This window comes from Miniopterus natalensis, chromosome 2, assembly GCF_054644295.1.
Source record: "Miniopterus natalensis isolate mMinNat1 chromosome 2, mMinNat1.hap1, whole genome shotgun sequence".
NCBI classification, from domain to species: domain Eukaryota; kingdom Metazoa; phylum Chordata; class Mammalia; order Chiroptera; family Miniopteridae; genus Miniopterus; species Miniopterus natalensis.
Genome location: NC_142082.1, coordinates 150,220,712 through 150,240,141, shown reverse-complemented (window position 1 = coordinate 150,240,141; position 19,430 = coordinate 150,220,712). Strand labels below are relative to the sequence as shown.

General features: G+C 39.0%; 1 non-coding gene across 1 annotated transcript; it reads right to left on the bottom strand.

Moving 5' to 3' along the window:
- Positions 1-19,051: 19,051 nt before the first annotated feature.
- Positions 19,052-19,155, bottom strand: LOC148093879 (small nucleolar RNA U13). Its single transcript, XR_015714162.1, has one exon. It is a non-coding gene; the product is annotated as a small nucleolar RNA U13 (small nucleolar RNA).
- Positions 19,156-19,430: the final 275 nt, after the last annotated feature.

Genomic DNA, 19,430 nt, shown 5'->3' with positions numbered 1-19,430 from the left:
AGCTGCAGGGTCCCCACTCACCCAGAGCTACCAGGGTGGGCACCCAACGCCACCACCCCTCCCCTAGCTGGACAGGAGGTAGGGTTGGGGTGCGGGCGGCCTCTCTCTGCCTGCCCATCCTGCGGGAAGGACAGGAGTAGGGAGAAGGCAGAGGCCTGCAGGCAGGACCCTGGCACCTCCCGCTCCCCTCTGTTCCCCCTCTGTGCCCTGGCTGTCAGATGTCACCACATCTGGGGCCAGAGGGCCTAGGCAGGGACTTGGGAAAGAGGTGGGCCTAGCCGACCAAACCAGCTCCCTAACCCTGGGGGACTGCTCCAGGCCAGCTCCCCAGCCCCCACCAACAAGGTCCTGGGGAAGGCAGCTAGTACCCACCCACCTCCATCCCCAGGTCTACACTCCAGAGCCTGATGGAGCCAGCCACCCTCTGACGACCCCGCCTGCAGAGAGACTGGGGAACGCAGGAGCCCATGGGGTCTGAGGGCCAGGCACCAACAGAGGGAACAACCCCCCTCAAAGTCACACACACTCAGCAACTTCCAGATCACGGCGCTGGAAACTTGGCCCTGCACCAGGGGGATCAGATGAAACACAGCTGGAGGTCGGATCCTGGTCAGCAGGTGGGCGCTGTGGTACAGGCGCAGAGGACCCGTTCAGAACAGTCCCCAGCCCTCGGGTGTCACATTCTTACGGCTGCCTCCAGCGCCTGTGCTTTAAACACCAGGGGATGGTGGGGAGTAGGCGTCTCCGGGGGTAACTATTACATATTCAACCATCTTGACCTAATGCTCTCAAACTCCAGCTGGAAATGCACCATCAAAATGTCAAGGCCAGAGTCTTAAAGGGGCACATTTTACGGTAATATTTTTAATCCACTCAGAGACACTTGTTTCTGTCCCACTTACTACTCCACATATAAGACCCTCTTCTATTTCTCTCCGTTTTCCCCAATATAGGTTTCTTCTTTAAAATGTTTTATTTCGCTTCTGTAGGTGATAACAGCGCTGAAGCACAAGGCTTGAGATTGGTCACGAGGGACTGGGACATTTATTGCCAGGCTCTGTGCCTAATTTTTCTCATCTAGGCAACATGGATAATAACAGTACTTACCTCAGAAGGGTGTCCTGAAGATTTAGTTAAAGCACAAATTGCCTGGCACGGAGAAGGCACTCAGAGCTCTCCTCCTCACAAAGCTATAATGTATCACAATGAAAGGAGCTTTAAAAATTCGAGTTCCTGTTATACTGCCAAATCCTCCATTAGGGATGGGTGGAAACTAATGTTAGTGGACAGACTTTGGCGCTGCCCAATTTGGGTTGCAATTGTGCCTTCACCTCTTTTGGGATATGTGACCTTGGACAAGTCCCTTCACTTTCTATAGGTCAGTTATTTATTCTGTAAAATGAGAGAGTAACAGTTGTTAATGAAGACTTAATGAGTTAACAGTTGCAATTAATTTATAATATTTACTATCTAATGCGTAAGCATTTATAAAATGTAGAATTTTACCTTTTAACCAGGTAAATTTTATAACTCAAATCCTATGCAAACTTATCAGAAACTCAGCCTTCTTACAAACACTTCTAGCTACATTTACATTTTACTGTATAAATTTTTGTGTTGTTATCTTTCAAAAAGCAATTTCAAAGACTTAAACATGATGGTTACTGATGTTTTCAATAACTGGAATGAATAATTTGGGTGGGCAATACTGAATGTCAAATTATACTTGTTGAAATCTAAAATGTTATTGACAATGTCAATTATTTTTTCATGTATTGCCTATAAAATTTACATTTTATGTCTTTGGGGAATCTATTCAATATGCAATGAATGTCTCCCTGAGCCTCATATTCATTTTCTTTTTGTTGCTCAACTTTATTATAGTCCATTGGGGTTTCAGATTTATTATGAAATATTTCAGGCATAGAAAAGAATATGAAAAATAAAACAAAGACCATGTGCACCCAATACCCAGTTTAAGAAATAAAATACTACTATGGAGCCCCTGTGTAGCCCTCCTAGGTGGCTCCTACCCACTCACTCCCATCAGCAGCAGGAAAATATTACCTTGAATTTCTTGTTTACCATAATCAAACATTTGTTTATACTTTCGCATATGTATTTCTCCCAAAGCATATATTTTATAAGTTTGGCATGCTTTTAAATTTCATGTAATGGAATAATTCCTTGTTACTCTTCTATGACTTAGTTTTCCTTTCTCAAAATCATATTTTTGAGGTTCATCCATGTTGAATATATCACTAGTTCATTTGCTTTGACCACAGTATATAGGGTTCTATCCAACAAATACATAACACTTGTCCATTCTCCTACTAGTAGATGCTTTCCCAGTATTTTGCTTTACAAAAAAAAAAAAAAGGCTGTGGACATCTTTGTGCTTGTTCCTTGGGCCAAAAGTTTCTCAAAGAATTTCTGTTTATATTTTCTGAACTTTAAAATTATGTTGCCCAAATGAAGACTCTCATTTATCCATTCAACAAAAATGTTTAATGAGCACCCACTATATGCCAGGCACCATCACGCTGGCATACAGGGGATGGAGCAGCAGACGGTGGGCTGGACTCTGTCCTCACGGTGCTTACACTACTGTGGGAAGCTAGAGGAGTGCATGCAATGGTAAAGTCCTGTGGTAAATGGTATCTGAGGCCTTGCTGAATTCGGAAAGTGGACGATTTGGAAATCAGACGTGATTCTATTAACCGAAATGGTCTTTCAACCAAAACCCTTTCTCCCTCCCATCAGGAGCACTTAATTATTTTAAATGGAACCAGAAAATGAGTCAGTGACTCAGAATTTAATGAGACAAAGCGATACAGGATATTAAGTTCTTCCTCTCCATTAAGAAAAGAATGCGCAGTTCAGACAAAAAAAGGGTGCGATAGGCAGCAAGAAATAATTAGCCCAAGAAAAATAACCCCCATTGAAAGATGAGTAATAATAATTTGAACAGAAGGAAACAATGTGGGTTGCACCAAAAGCTATTACAAGAAAAAAACAAAACAAAAAGGAAAAAACGAGCTTGACTTTCTAAAGGAGAGAATGGGCAGCTGAAAAAATAAACACCTAACAAATTATGTCATAAACCAGGTGGCATAACAAACAATGATTCTCCATAAATCAAAGATATTAAAAAGCAGAGCTTCTCTGAAATGATAGCCAAGGAAATGCTACCGGCGCTCAAAGGGAGACGCGGGACGCTTACGTCTGGAGCCGGTCCGCTCACGGTGGGGAGGCCAGCCCACGAGGGGGCAAGCGGAGGTGCCGTCTGCGAGGTGTCAAAACCTTGCTGGGGGGAGGAAATGTGGAGGGGAGAGTTTTCCCCCCATCCCTCTTCGCTCCTCACCATCTTCTTCCTCCTGGTGCATGGCACCCACTCATTTATTGAGCATACGGTTACTAAACCTCTCCTCCACGCCAAGCAATGTGCTATGAATACAAAAGCGAGCAGAGCTGAGAATACACTTGCCCTGTAAGCTTGCAGCGTAGTGAAGTAAACAAACCAAAAAGTTACGTAAATGCATAAATAAGTCAGTTTTAGAATTTGATGTGGATTATGAGAATAAACCATGTGGTGTGATTGTAATTTTAAAAGGTGGACGTGGGAGAAAGGGTGATCAGAGAGAGACTCTCTGATTAACCTGAACTGAGACATTAGCTATAAGAATACGCCAACCATACAGAGAACTCAGGAAAATACTCCAAGCTAAAGTGCAGGAATGTAAAATGTTTAGAGGGTATAGCGAGCTGGACAATTCTGAGGAACAGAACAGACATCCCTGTAGGAGTCAAGCGAGATTTCTGCTTTTTAAGATGGGCGATGATGTAGGATGTTTGTGTGCTGATGGAAATTAATCACCACAGAGGTGATGTGGGGAGCAGTGTAGATAAGAGAGAGAAGCCCCTGCGAAGGAGAGAAGTGACAGGATCCAGAGCACAAGTAGAGAAATTTGATTTTAGTAGAATAGGGAGCCCTGATTTCGATCTAACAAGAGGGAACTCCCCTCCGATGTCTTCTTGCTTGCCCAAGTCTTTGGAAGGCAAAACCAAGGCAGATCCCATGCTTGCAATGCCGCTTCTCCCTCTCCTGGCCGGCAGGGCCGTAGAGGGGCCCTTGCCAACCTTCCAGTGTCCAAGCGCTAGCTTTGTGGTATCAAAAGGCACAGAACAGGGCACCCGTTGTGCTGGTACAAATCACAGCTGTTAAATTATGGGGATCCTCTTATTGCAGTAGCTTTTTAAACCATGGTAGTAATGATGCGTTTCTAGAGCTGGTATTTTCCAAATCAGAGAAGGGCAACAGATCCTTTGCATCCATCCCAGCTTTGGTAGTCAACGTTGAAAGTTTAATAAACTGTTTTTTTTCCAGACCTCCCAATAATTCTTCAAATTACTTGTTACTCTGGAATAAGCATTCCCTGCTTAAATTATCTATCGGGGATTCTCTTCTCTGGCCAATATACTCGGCTTCCAAGGTCAGTCATTCACACGATAACAGTCACTCAGAATATGATAGGGGTGGGGTGGAGAGAAAATTTTCAGTATAAGAGTGTAAGGGATGTGGCGGCTTGTGGATGGCAGCAATGAGGAATGTTTACAGCTGGTCCCATTATATGACATGAATTTCAAAACAGTCATCTTGTTTAACGGGGAGAATTAGAAGGGACAATGGCAAACAAGTGGAACACTTATCCTGCTTCTTGGCCTGAGTTACCTAAGTTTCTGTGAGAGAAAACTTTCTTCACTTGAAATATATGAAGTGTATCAGCTCTCACAAGGAAAGGGGTCAAAGGATTTCAGAAAAGAACAAATCCAGGAGACTTTGCTATTTGCAAACCCTACAGTTTAAGAGGTGACAGCGAAAGGAGTTTACAGGAAAGAGGAGAGATGGAGACTTAGTTCAAATGTGGGGTGCACAGAAATTTACAAAAATGAGATTCCTGGGAAGAGTGGGTGGTCTGGGAGCCGTGGGCTTCTCTACATGACCAGGCTAGAGCAAAGGTGAGGCATGACGGCTTCAGTCTTGATTGGTCTTTTCAATTAAGAAGGGAAATCAGTTCAAGCTCTTGGTCCTACAGCCCCTGACGCTGTGGCTGTGGAAAGCATGAGGCAGCCATTCTTGGTCTGGCATTTGAAACCTCTTAAATCAATAAAGGAAGACTAGACTTTTTAAATCTCATTTACAAGCTTAGCTCAACAAGTAAACAAGCAGAAGGCTTTTTCTGAGTGAGAATGCCTTTCACACATCAAGGGGTTTCTACATGAACTCCCACTGCACTGTGAGCTTCCAGAGGCCAGAGACCTTGTTCTGTTCATGTGTGCTGCTTTCCCCCCTTAGCATCTACTAACATATCTGGCATAGAATAAAAGTTCATTAGTTCTTTGTTGAATGAATGGATGAAGAGTGAATGAATGAGTGGATGAACATATTAGCAGAAACCCCTGTCTTAGAAAAAAAATAAGGTTGATTAGTATTAGGCAAATCTATACTTTTTTTTTTCATCTTCACCCAAGGATATGTTTTTATTGATTTTAGAGACAAAGGAAGGGAGGGAGGGAGGGAGGGAGGGAGGGAGGGAGGGAGGGAGGGAGGAAGGAAGGAAGGAAGGAAGGAAGGAAGGAAGGAAGGAAGGAAGGAAGGAAGGAAGGAAGGAAGGAAGGAAGGAAGACCGCTGTGAGAGAGAAACCTGGATTGGTTGCCTCCCATACACACCCCTATCAGGAATCAAACCCACAACCTTTCACCGTATGGGATGACACTGCAACCAACTGAGACACACTGGCCAGGAAAAAATCTATACTTTTAAATAGACTCCCCATTCCCAAGTCACTTTTTTCTCAAAAGTTAGAGAATTAGATAAATAAATACTAACAGGCAACTGGAGAACAGAAAGAGAGCTAGCAGCAGGACCCTAAAACAGTGCTCTATACTGCTAAAATCTAAATACCTAACTTCTTACTGAGCTTTAGATTCCAGGGAGAACTCACATGCATGTTTTGGCTTATAAGAAAAGGTCCCATCTCTTTTCAGCTTCCTTGATCTGTGCAGGAATTGTACTGAGACTGTTACTAGTTGTAAAAAATATATATACATATGAATTGTTCCAAGACTTCCTCTTAGTACAAAATGGTGACAGAGGATGTCATTGCTCATTGTGCCTTATTTAATTGTTGTCAGGTAATGATTAATAACTTTCTTTCTAATAAAAGTACTTCTATTTTGAAAAGTGTGGACATTTGGCCTGGAGAGACTCACGGAGAACATGAATTAGAAACCCAGCCATCTTACAACTGCATTCCGTGACATGCCACAGAGCCTCTGAGGACCGCACACTCTCCACTCAATGGGAATTCAGAAAGACAGGCATATTGAACTAAGCTCAATGTTCAAATTTTTAAAAATTGTATTTTCCCTGCAGGAAGATGTGCTTCCATGGTAACAGATGGGAGTTCATAAAATACTCTTCCAAGTAGCTTAGAAATGGAAAATCAAGCATAACTTTGGTGCTTCGAGAGAGGTTTAGAGCAAAAGAATAATTTTTCTCTTTAGCATCCACTCAGCTGCCCATAAATGTGAAGCACTTTGCCTCCCAAAGTGGCTATTACTAAAAAAAATACCATGAGCCAGGAGGCAGCAGGTCTGAGAACCATGGCTACAGGGGTGAGTTACGGCATATGCTTCAATGAAACAATGGAAACCCTCATGGTGGTTAAATGGATCAACACTAACGTAGCTCTGTTGGCTCTCATTTTGCAGATTACATTTACTATTGGGAACCTATATTGGGGAGTTACCCACAGAAATGTCTTCCCTAAATATTCCCTAAATATTCTGTTCTGGAATGGAGCTAAAAATCTTGATGTAACTATGAATTTGATGTTGAAGTGTTAAAAAGAACTACCAAGTTACAAAGGTAAAAAGCCATCCATGCTTGCCCAGCATGTCACAGTGACAGTTTCTTACCCTGTTTTTGAGAATGGAAGGCTAACAAAAACAGAACCTGTGGGTTACAGAGATCAAGCGATCCCTGGGGAATCACGTGGTGGGCTCACATACTGGATTCCAAAACCTCTGAAATCTAAAGAAGTTGCCTCTGGAAGACCCCCTGACACACACAAACAAAGGTTCATTAGGAATAACCGCTACCTATTGACTTTTTCCTTGATAACACACTTTTAGGGGTACAAAATATGTTTTCCAAATGCACCAAAGCAACTAGCACACAGTGGCAACAATACATGCAGTGTATAAAAAAAAAACAAACAAAACGTTGGCCTACCCAATCAAAGAAAGTTTTAGGAGTAAGAGGATCAGGCCTAGTAATATTAGAACAAACACAATTTGCCATTAATGAACAGAGACACTCCAAGGAAAAGGACCTTCATGCAAGAACAGGGTGCCTTGAGGGAACACTGTTCCAAGAACACAGCAGAGGGTAGTGAGCTCCATGGTATGATAATGGAGTTACCAACTAAAGCTTTAAGACAACATGCTGAAGCACAGTAGCGGGAAGGAACTCGTGCTGTAACTCAAGCTGGGCTTTTAGATATGTTATTTCAAATGGAAGCTAAAGCAGCCCAGGCCCACACTGACTGCCAAGTCCAGGGAGTCTATTCCTGGAAAACATTTAGACCCTCTAATCTATGGGAGTTTCTAAGTGGAGAATGTCATTTATATTGGTGCCCATTCACTGCTTTGCTACCATGAACAGAGCAGAATAAGACATACAGTACTCAATTGTACAATTTGTGGAGATAGGAAATGTATTCAAATTTTTCTTGTATACTCCTAATAGGAAGTCGATGGGCCATCTTAAAGACCATCACATTGGAAACCAATTTCAATTCAGTCCTGTAAGAGGAAGGAAGGTATCTGGTTATGTTCACAGAACACTTAGAATCCCAAACTCAACCAGACATGGGCTTTGGTTTATGCCTCACTACACAACAATATTTTGTATGGGAAAGGATCATATCTGCAGTAAGGGGGCAATAAATACTACAGTCTTAATTTGTGAGCTGTTTTGTAATGATATCTCTTATATCTGTAATCATGCTGCAAGTTATTGGTGAGGTCAATTTGACAGTTGTCAGTAAGACCTATAGTAATACAGACACTGATGGTCAAATGTGCTTGGAAACTGAGTTTAAACATCTTCACTACCTAACCCAGTGGAAGATAATTACCGTGAAGAGGAGTTTGTCTTAATTAGCAATCAGTTAATTATGGTATTAAATCTATCTGTTCAAACTTATCACAGAGCCCAAATTACAGTAGACAAAAGTAGTAAAAGGATTCTTAACTGATACAGAAACATGAGGAAACGTGAAGGAATTATAGGATGGTCTTTTTAAAAAGATACCCAAAATATGGAATCATTAGTATATTACAGACTTAGCAATTTATTGGATTATTATTTGCCTCTGGTTTTGTTGAGGCCCAGAAGTTTTCACAGTTAACAACTGGTAACACAGCAGAAATGTGCTTATGTAACCAACTCACTATGAAAGACCCACAAGACAAGTAGACTTTGGACCTCCTGGTTTTCAAAGTTTCATAAACATGCTGGTGATAGTTCAAGAACTGAAGACAAAGAGCATCCTGTGTGATACAGCAGTGCAAAGACAAAGTAATCTGAACTTGAGATTGCTTCTGAACCCTTTCAAGGCACGTTCTTTCCTGCCTTTGACGAATTATATCCTTAGCCAATAATAAAGTGTTGCATGAGTATAAATTAAGTCCTGTTCAGCAGTCAAACACTTAAGGTAATTAGTGCATAAGTAATGGGGCATGTAAACAGTCTCTGATATTCTAACAATTGAAGTAGAAGATGTAATTGTCAAATAAATAAATATTTTTATTTAAACACAGTAACTGAACTACAATATTTTTTAGACAAAGTTAATGCTAAATACCAAAAATACTTCAGTATATCAATATTCACTATCTTTATCTGCCATCAATCAGATTTTTTTAAGTGTTTGAAAAAATCAATATAACTGTCTTATAATGGTAAGTCTCCAAATCTCGGTTGCATTTTCAGTCAGTTGTAAATCTTTAATGAAATTATTCATTAAATAGAGCACCCAAAATCTTAGCTTCTGAATATTTGAGTGATTTCCAGGTCTTAGAACCAAAGCTTGCAATAAGATACAGTTTAAAGTGTATTTCTTAAAACAAAGAAGAACTGAACAAATTACACAATAATAGCTTGAATAGTGTGAAGATTTGATTTGCGATTTGGAATCCTATCATTGTATATTGGACTATTTCAACAGATCTGGCAAATCTTTGATAGAGTTCACTTTTTATTGAATAAATTTACATTCTGTACTGAACAGAACAAAAAAGACTCCCAAATAAAAAATTATATTGTGGTGTTTTGACTGGTAAAAATATTTGATTAATCCAGATTCACTGCTTCAAATAAAAGGAGTCCAATTCCTTATGATGTGCATGGCTGCCTGATACCTGAAGAGCAACAGGGTCCCATTAAGAAGGACGATGGTTGGGTACAGAGGTAGAAGCTGCGTAGGAAATTAACAGTGTCTGCTACATTTCTTAACTCCAACAGAGCCACTCATGTAAGAACAGAATAAAGTCTGTGGATTCCTCAATGCCAATATCAAACATTTTAGGAATTTTAATGACAAGTGAATTATCCTTTTTTCTTGCAATCTGTTGGTACAGACTCAGATACAGAGATTTCCCAGTCTTTGCCCATACTTCTAAATCAGTGATTACTTTTCCATCTGTAGTCTTTATTGCTGATTCATTAAACAAACTAAATGTTGTCAGATATCAATTATAATTATTATTTTCTACCTCAAAATGAGTAAGATTTTCATTTCTTTAAATTATCTCATTACCTTGAGTATCATTTATTATGCTTCACTTGTTCATAATAATTTATTTTAACATTTTCAGAAATTATAAAAAGGTTTTTATATAACAAAAGTATGTATGACTCCAAACATACTTATCTCAAAACAAAAGCTAAAGGTATTTTTTTAAAGAATTAAAATCTAATAAAATCCTGATAATAATCATAACTCACTCATAGCATTTACTATATGCTATGCATTATTCAAAGTTTTTACATATATCAATCATTTAGTACTCCCCAAAACCATGTAAGGTAAGTAGCTCTACCATCCTCATTTTAAGTGAAAAAACAAACAAACAAGAAACAGGTTAAGTAACTTGTCTAATGTCAAAATGCTAGCAAGGGTGAGAGCTAGGATTTAAATTCAGGCAGCCTATTTCCAGAGTCCTGTGCTTAATTAGCACAACTGATAAGAAAGACTTCTTAACATACATACTTGGGTCTTATATGAACTTTAAAAAGTTTCTTCCATCTGAAAAGCTTTATTTAAATAAGTTTTAAATAGTCTACTAGAAAATATCTTAAAGTGATTTGCTGTTATCAAATAGTAACTTAATGACCATAAGAAGTAAACCCCATTTACCACATTATCTTAGAATCCCTTCATTGAATAGCTTGGTGATTAAGTTGGAGAAACTCTATAGACATAAGGAAATTGCTCTATTTCTCTCTTCTTGTAATAGAAACTCCCAGGTAATTTAAACATTAAAAACAGACATCGGTGAAATGGCAGAGTGGGAAGTCTCAGCCTTTGCTCCTCTACAGAAACAATGATTTAACAAAGATACGCCCGCCAAAATACCTTTTTGAGATTTCTAGAATTCAGTTAAGAAGTTGCAGTACCCTGCACTAGCACAAAGCCAAGAATATCCACGTTGAAATGGGTAAGAAGAACAATTTCAGCCCCTTCCCAAGCCAGCACAGCTCACAGCTCAGCCCCAGGAAAGACTGCGCCCCTCACAACTTCTCTATAGAGAGAACGACCCCACTCATAACTTCTCCAGGCGGGATGCACGTAGAGTGAAGCTTGCATCCAACATTCTGGCTTTTCAAAGGGCTGCCCAAGGGACTGATTTCTGTCCTAGCCCATTTAGACCATGGTGAAACTGGCATACTTTGGATGCCTGGGGCCACTGAGAACAAATAAGAGTGGAGAATAGCTTTCCACAGCCAGTGCAGCCACACAAAGGGGAAAAGGTAGTGTCATCAATAAATGGTGCTGGGAAAACTGAATATCCACAGGCAAGAGAATGAACTTGGACCCTTGTCAAAATGAACTAAAGGCTTAAACATAAGACCTGAAACTATCAGACTCCTAGAAGAAAACACAGAGGAACAGCTGTAAATTATTGGTCTTGGCAATAACTTCTTGGATATAACAAAAAGCGCAGGTAACAAAAGCAAAAATAGACAAGTGGAACTGTATCAAACTAAAACCTTTTTTTCACAGTAAAGGAGACAATCAACAAAGTGAAAAGGCAAGCTATATAATAGAGAAAATAAATGCAAATCATCTATCTGATAAGGGTGAATATTCAAAATATATAAGGATCTCATACAACTCAAAAGCAAAAATAATTATAATAACAATAATAATAATCTGAGTAAAAATAGGCAAAGGATTTGAATAGACATCTCTCCAAAGAAGACATACAAATTGCCAACAGGTATACGAAAAGATGTTCAAGATCACTAATCATCACAGAAATGCAAATTTAAAACCACAATGAGTTATCACCTCACATTTCTTAAGATACTCATTATCAAAAATAAGAAGGAAGGAAAGAAATAACAAGTGTTGGCAAGCATGTGAAGAAACTGGAACCCATGTTCACTGTCGGTAGAAACATAAAGTGATAGAGCAGCTATGGAAAACTATATGGAGGTTACTCAAAAGAATTAAAAATATAACTCATAGCCCAGGCGGGCATAGCTCAGCAGTTGAGCGTCGACCTAGCATCCAGGTGATCGGGGTTCGATTCCCGGTCAGGGCACATGCCCGGGTTGCGGGCTCAATCAATGACTTTCTCATCATTGATGTTTCTCTCTCTCTCTCCCTCTCCTTTCCTCTCTCTGAAATCAATAAAGATATATTATATATATATATGTAACTCATATGACCAGGAATCCCATTTCTGGGTATTTATCCAAAAGGATTGAAATTAGGATCTCAAAAATATATTTATACCTCCTTCCCATGTTAATTGCAGCATTATTTACAATAGCCAAGAGGTGGAAACAACCTAAATGTCTGTCAATGGGCGAATAGATTTTTTAAATGTGGTATATACATACAATGGAACGTTTTTTCAGTCAAAAAAAGGAATTGTGTCATAAGCTACAACATAGGTGAACTTTGAGGACGTTATGCTAAGTGTAATAAGCCAGTCACAGAAGGATAAATACTGCATGAGTCAACTTACATGAACCATCAAAAGTAATAGAACCTTCAGCAGAGAAAAGTAGAATGGTGGTTGCAAGGGCTGGGGAAGGGATGGCAAATTGCTGTTCAGTGGGTATAGAGCCCCCTGTTGGCAGAGTCACCCAAAGGAATGAAGAGATCAGTAATCATCAAAGCCAGTGGAATATTGAATTGTTTCAAAACCAACCCAAAATTGATGCCCAGAAAAAGCACTATGTACCCATTAAAATAGGACATTACTGAATAAATAAATCACTATTGAAACATTAAAAAGACATTAAAAGGAATGATTTATCAGAAAAATCACTGAAGTTTGAATCAAAAGCTGGGTTTTTGCAAGTAACTTTTGTCAAGTAATTTAATGTCTCTAAATCTAGTTCCTTAATCCACCTTGTCACCCAGTCTCAGGGCTTAGTCTCCGGCTCTGCTCAGTCGGCTCCTCTGCCTGGGATGCCCTTAAACCTGCTCCATGGTCTGAATCCCAACTAGTCGTTAAGATTTGTCTGGGAAACCCTCCCTCTTCCCATAGGCAGAATACGCCAACAATCTCAGATTTCATCCACATCTGTAATTCCTTTAGAAGGTTTTGGTCACATCTGTATGATTTCATTAAACTTGAGAGAGAGGAAAAAAATAAACTAGGATTAAAAGGGCCTCTTCTCACAATTTGCCTTAGGAAAGGTCAGCCTCTTGTCACAATAGGCTAAATGCCTCTTAGGTCTGGCCCATGGAATCAAAGAGGAATTATGCATTCAAGTCACAGCTAAAATTAGAATCACAGGATTCACCATACTGAGATTGGAAACAGACAGAAAACCAGAATCAAGAAACAGACATTAAGCAGGAACATACTTTAGGTTGATCAAATAGGTGGCTGATGGTTTTCACTCTCATTTCTTATTGGGGCTCAGGGCAGAGATCAAATCAGACACTAAGTGAAATGGAAGGGCTGCAGTAATCAATGGTGTAGGACAAGATGTGGGCCTAGGCTTTACAGGTTTGGGACTAATCCAGTGAAAGCCAACGGGCTGATTTGATGGAGGGCCAGGCATACCAACTGATGTGTGTCCACACTAGACAAACATCACCAGGGTTCCATTCATGACAGTCTCATTTAAGCCCCACAAGGGAAGGGGGTCCAGTCTTGTTGTTTTTCTTATTGTATTCCTAGCTCTTATAATATTACTACCTAGTCCCTTATTGATACTCAATAAATATTGATTCAATATATGTATAATTTGCAAATTAGGTTTGAATATTGGCTCTTTATAGGTGTGTTCCTTTGATTAATTGCTTAATCTCTGAAGCCTTCATTCTCATATCTTTGAAAGGGGAATGATAATATACCTCTCAGATACATGTGAGGTTAAAATAAGAAATGTAAGTACCTAGCAGACAACATAGCAAATAGAAGTTGTTGAATAAAAATGATTTATTTGCGTTTGCCTTTTAATTCCGTTTTAATTATTGTGACTATTATTTAAAGCAATATTGTGATTTTTTGAAAATATAAAGGTCCAACTAGCGTAACTCTGTGGTTGAGCGTCAACCTATGAACCAGGAGGTCACAGTTCGATTCCCGTTCAGGGCACATGCCCAGGTTGTGGGCTCAATCCCCAGTAGGGGGAGTGCAGGAGGCAGTCAATCAATTACTGTCTCTCATCATTGATGTTTCTCTCTCTCTCTCCCTCTCCCTTCCTCTCTGAAATCAATTTTAAAAAATATTTAAAAAACAGAAAGAAAAAAGAAAATGTAAAGATCATCCTTTTTGATGACAATTCACTTGTAGCAGTGAAAATTTCTCCCAATTCTGTCCCATTTAAATTAATTTCAGTTGTGGGAAATTTTAATATATTTATTTATTTACTTATTTTTAAGGAAAAATCAAATATACTATTTCTAGGAAAAGGTTTCTTTTTTTCTGCTTAATTTTTTAGCATTACTTTTCTTATCCTTTGAATTCCTTATAAAATCCCTCTTATGGACAAATTAGTCGCAGTCCAAATCCAAGATATCCAATGGCTTCTTCTGTCAAATGGGAGAACATAGGATTCCAGAGTTATCATCATCATTCTCAGATGAATCGAAATGTATCTACATATGCATATCTCTAAGTCACCTATAAATGTGTCTTTGCCAGTGGCAAGCATAACAGAATTCAGTATTACTGACAACTATTGTGTCTGTATGGCAGCTAACACCGTGTAAGTGTGCATTTACAAAGTAATACATGGAAGGTTCAAAGACAATGATGAATTCACAGCTGTATTTCCCCTTGTACATAATTAGAGCCTTGAGAAATGATCCCTTTTAACATGAACAAGATTTTCTTTGCAAGAGAAGACAGATGGAGTCAAGAAGGCAAATCAGAATGGTGTGATTTGACAATGATCATTTCAACATGCATTATAAAAATTTATACAGATCTTTCTCAGTGTGGGCTACAAAGTAGAAGAGCTATGTGTACCATGTTAAAAAGTTAAACCTCCACATTTTCCACAAAAATATTAGACTTGCACAATACTTTAAAATTAAAAATTTAAATTTAAATTTAAAATGTTCTTCAAGCCATTAATAAACATAAGAATAATTATCCTAAATATAAGTATGACCGCTCTGCCAATTATGGTTTTGTCCAGCCAGTGCAATTGCCTCTACTACTTAGACTGTCATGGGGCTCTGCTTCCCTCCCTGCATTAGAGAACGTGTACCTGGGCTAGGCATTGCATCTTCATTTTTTACTACAGTGGCTGGCTCAGGTGTGGTCGCTAACAAGGTAGACAAATCAGAGACCATCTCTGGCCTTTCCTAAGTAGAATTAGCAAAATAGAGCCTCCTCTCCTTCTTGGGACACAGGTGTCATACTCCCATCCGTGAAATGAGACAAATTGAAGGGCAGAATGTGGAGAATCCTGGAGGTCAACTCCAATGTTCAAGTCTGAGTCTTCCCAGTGTTGCCAGGTTCTAGGAGCTGCTCCATCAACCGTATGAGCTATCGCAATATCACTCTAATAAATCCTGTTTTTGCTAAAACTCATTTGAGCTGGATTTCAGTGCTTACTAATGAAAGAGTATGTACAGGACTGCCACAGCTGTGCCCTGGCTCTTGGTACCAGTTACCCTCAAATTATCGAGTCATTTTGTATTTATTGGGTTGAAAACTAAAGTATGGTGGCTTTCTGTATTAGTAGAAAACAGAAGTGAAGTAAATTATGCTTTGTCTTGCCAGTCAAATGAAGAAAATGGGTTTGAAGTATTTTTGCCATAGAGGAGGCCATTTGAATTTGATCATGCATTACAGGAAATGGGACTCGAAATAACTTCAATTGATGTCATCATTGTGTAATTTTCGTTTCTGCTCACATTTCTCTGCATAATATGTCAAGAAAAGAGAATAGTTGTAATCTCTCAAAATGCAACAGAATGCTTACATATTTTAGTTTGACTATGCAATCCCTTGCTTTCTTCTAATGTGAGTTGCCCCTGGATAGAATGCCTTGCTTGCTGAACTGGCGATAAGCAGGAAAATGCAAGAGAGGACAACTGAGAGAGAGCTGGCACAAGAGTGTATCTGGGGTTAAGAAATGGCTGTAAGCAGCAAAGGAGAGGCTAAGAGGCACTTGGTAGATATGTGGTTGAGGTGGGTTTTGGCTAAAGAAGAATCACTACAGAAGTTTGGAAATGTTTGATGGGGATTTTGACCTTGTATTGTACCTTTTTCTCATCTATTTATCCAAAACATCCTCAGTAAAATCCACATTCCTTGCTAATGCTTTGTGGAGTTGGCTTTGCGTTTGCAGGCTGTGGCAAAGTACCATTTCTTGATTCAACATGGTCACAGGTGGGAAAAACCCAAAGGCTTCCCATTAAGGACTTGGTCACATCTATTTTCAGCTGTAAATAATAACTATTCTTAATAATATAATAATTACCCCATAGGGTCTGATTATATGGCACGTATGACACTTCCAACTTAATCTCCAAATATTGGAACTGTTTGTATTAAGTATTGCCAATTTTTGAAGGGAGGGAAATGAAGTGACTGTCCTTAGGTTCCTGGAAGTGGGAAAACAAACATGCTGAAGGCACCATCCACAATCCTTAAATGAGGAATAATCCATAAAGGCTTTTATCCTGGAGACTTGGTCAAATGCTGCACTTCTTATGGATCCCAATTTAAATGGTTATTATAGTAAAATGCATTTAATTATACATGTTGGTAGAACTAATTTGTGCCATTTATACGCAAACAAGATCACCATTATGAAGGTGTCTTTTTTTCCTTCTATTTCCCATGGAACTCAGTACACATTCTCCCAGGTATACTTAACATCAATTGTACACCTTCCACAGTACCAAGTGGTTTCTAAAGTTTGAAGGAACAATTGTATGGCCACATCCTAGAGATGAATGGTTTAACTATTAGGGAACTTGTAAATTTCACTCAGAACCAGGATCTTGATCTGAGAAGTTACAATAAGATCCTTGGTCTTTGCCGCAAACCCTTCTATCTCTACCCTATTTTTATCTGTTTTATTTCACAAACTGGGGAAAATAAAGAACTAAACCAAGAGCTCCCAGAGGACAGAATGACACCTCGATTACCATTGTCTCTTCTTTTCAAGGACTACTTTAAATATTACCTGAGTAACTGTGTTGGTAATTCAGTAATAGAGGCTCCAAGAATTATCCTACATGCTACTCAGACTAAGAGATGGACACAGAGATGGAAAGAGAGAGGCTCATAATTTATATTATAGAATGAGTTGTAGCAGAAAGCTTTAGTCAGCATTGATTTCTCTATGGAAAATCTGATTATCTGCTTTGAGAAGTTTAAAGTATTAGCATTAGTTTTTCCCTCTTCTCCTCTTTCCATCACAGTGAAAATATACCATAACCTGTGCCATAAAGTACAGGATTCTGAGTTACAATACGTAATTTGAATACTAATGTTTCTCTATGTCATATTTATAGGGTATGTATATCCTTTGTTCAAATAGTTCAACCTGGAAGCAATCTAGATTTCAATAAGTTTAGGTAAAATTATGTAAACAGCTGGGAGTTCTCAAAATTCAATAAATGATAATATTTCTACCAGTGCTTCGTACTGTTTATAGGCTTAGCCTTCACTAGCCACTTGTTACAAGCCCTGTGCTGTTGTTATAGCAACTTTGGAGAAGGTCGTGATGAATGGCAAACTGAACTGGTGATAACCTAAAGAGATAATTTAATAATGAGTGCAGTGACGCCTATTGGGAGGCCAACGTCAAAATATAGGGGACTGTGCTCATTTCCCAGATGGCAGGCTTAGTTGGGGCATAATCTTATCAAGTGAAAAGAGAATAAATCTGAACATATATTCCTTTCATTCACTCCTTTATTACCTACAACTTTGTTTTAAAGAATTGAGGCTGGTAGTATATGGATAATATTAACTACATTTCTACACTTTCAAATATGCTTTTATTCTTTTCATTTTCTTCCAAATGTGGGGCCAGTATATATCTCTTTTTTAAATTTATCTTTATTGTTGAAAGTATTACAGATGTCCCTTTTCTCCCCATTGATCCTCTCTATCCTGCATCCACCCCACCCCCAGGCCTCACCCTCACTATTGCCAATACATATCTTTTCTTTTCATATTTATAGTCACTGGTCTAGAGAAACCCATATCTTTCATTTACAGCAAAAGCCCCCACTGAAACAATTTTCTTACATGTGGCACATGGGCACTGAGCACAGAGGAGCTTTTCTTTCAATGTGTCTCATTACTTTAGAAAATATTACCCTTTCTTTTTTTTCTGACTTTTTAATGTAAAGATCTGAATGTGAACATCATAAGCTTGAAAATTAAGAGATGACTGACTTTTTTTTCTTCTGCCTGAAGTCATCCTACAGAATTTATTTTCTTATTGAGGCAAACTCTTTGTGCTGTTGTTGTTTTGTTTTGTTTACCTTACTTTTGAAATATATTTTCACTGGGAATAGAATTCTAGATGCCAATTATTTTCTCTTAGCTCACTGTAATCATTTCACTGTCTTTTGGTTCTTTTTGTTGCCAATGAAGAGCCAGCTCTAAGTCTAATTGTAGGTACAGTATCTTTACTGTACATGTCATTATGCAGTTAAATAAGTGGTAAATATTGGAATAGAAAGGTGCAAAGAGCTTATCTGATACATCGTCAAGCCACCAAACCATCCTCAACTAGCTGTCTCAGGACTTCTTGTTTTGTGAGACAAGGCCTAATACTTAGAGAAGAATAAGGGCCTCTAAACAAAGAGTTTCACTTATAATTAGAAGACCTAAATCATTATACCCATTACAACTGCAGAATCATTTAAAACATGGTGAGAGCAACACCAAACAAATCTTTGAATTGTATTTCTGTTCCATTTCTACTATATAACAACTAAAGTACATATTGCTTTCTATTAAACTACAATATAGTTTAATAGAAATTAAACTATATTGTTTCAGAAAACTATGTCTTCATGGCCTTTGTTCTTTTTGTAAAATTGCATTATTTCCTTGATAGATGATACATATAGATGGTCAAAATGCAAAAGATGTAAGAGATTTTACAGTGCAAATTAACTCCCCCTGCCTCCCGCTTCCCCATCCAGAGTCACCCATTGTTACCAGTTCCTCCTCCCCCCTCCTCCCCCTCCCCATTCCCCTCCCCCTCCTCCTCTTTTTAGGGGCAGGGGTTACTGGTTTTTTCCCTGTCAGATGGGTAATGGGCAGATGTCCTAACGAAGTACGATGGAGGCACATCTCAAAGGAGAGTGAACACACATTACCAGTTTCTTGAGCACCTTCTCCAGGCTGATCCTGGAACTTACAAACATGCATATGAAGGGGTTTGAAGAAAGGGGCAGTGATAAGTGGCAGTCCTGCAGGGAGACTAAAGAAGGCCTTGACAGAGCGCTCACTGGCTTTGGAAACATGAAAGCCGCTGGTGGCTCTGACAAGTTTCAAGACAGGCAGACATCAGATGAGAGTGTGTTGAAAAAGGCACAGAGCAGGTTTTCTAAACTGCTCGAATTGCGTAATTAACTGAAAGCTTACATTTACCAAATATATCTCAACTATACTTTTAATA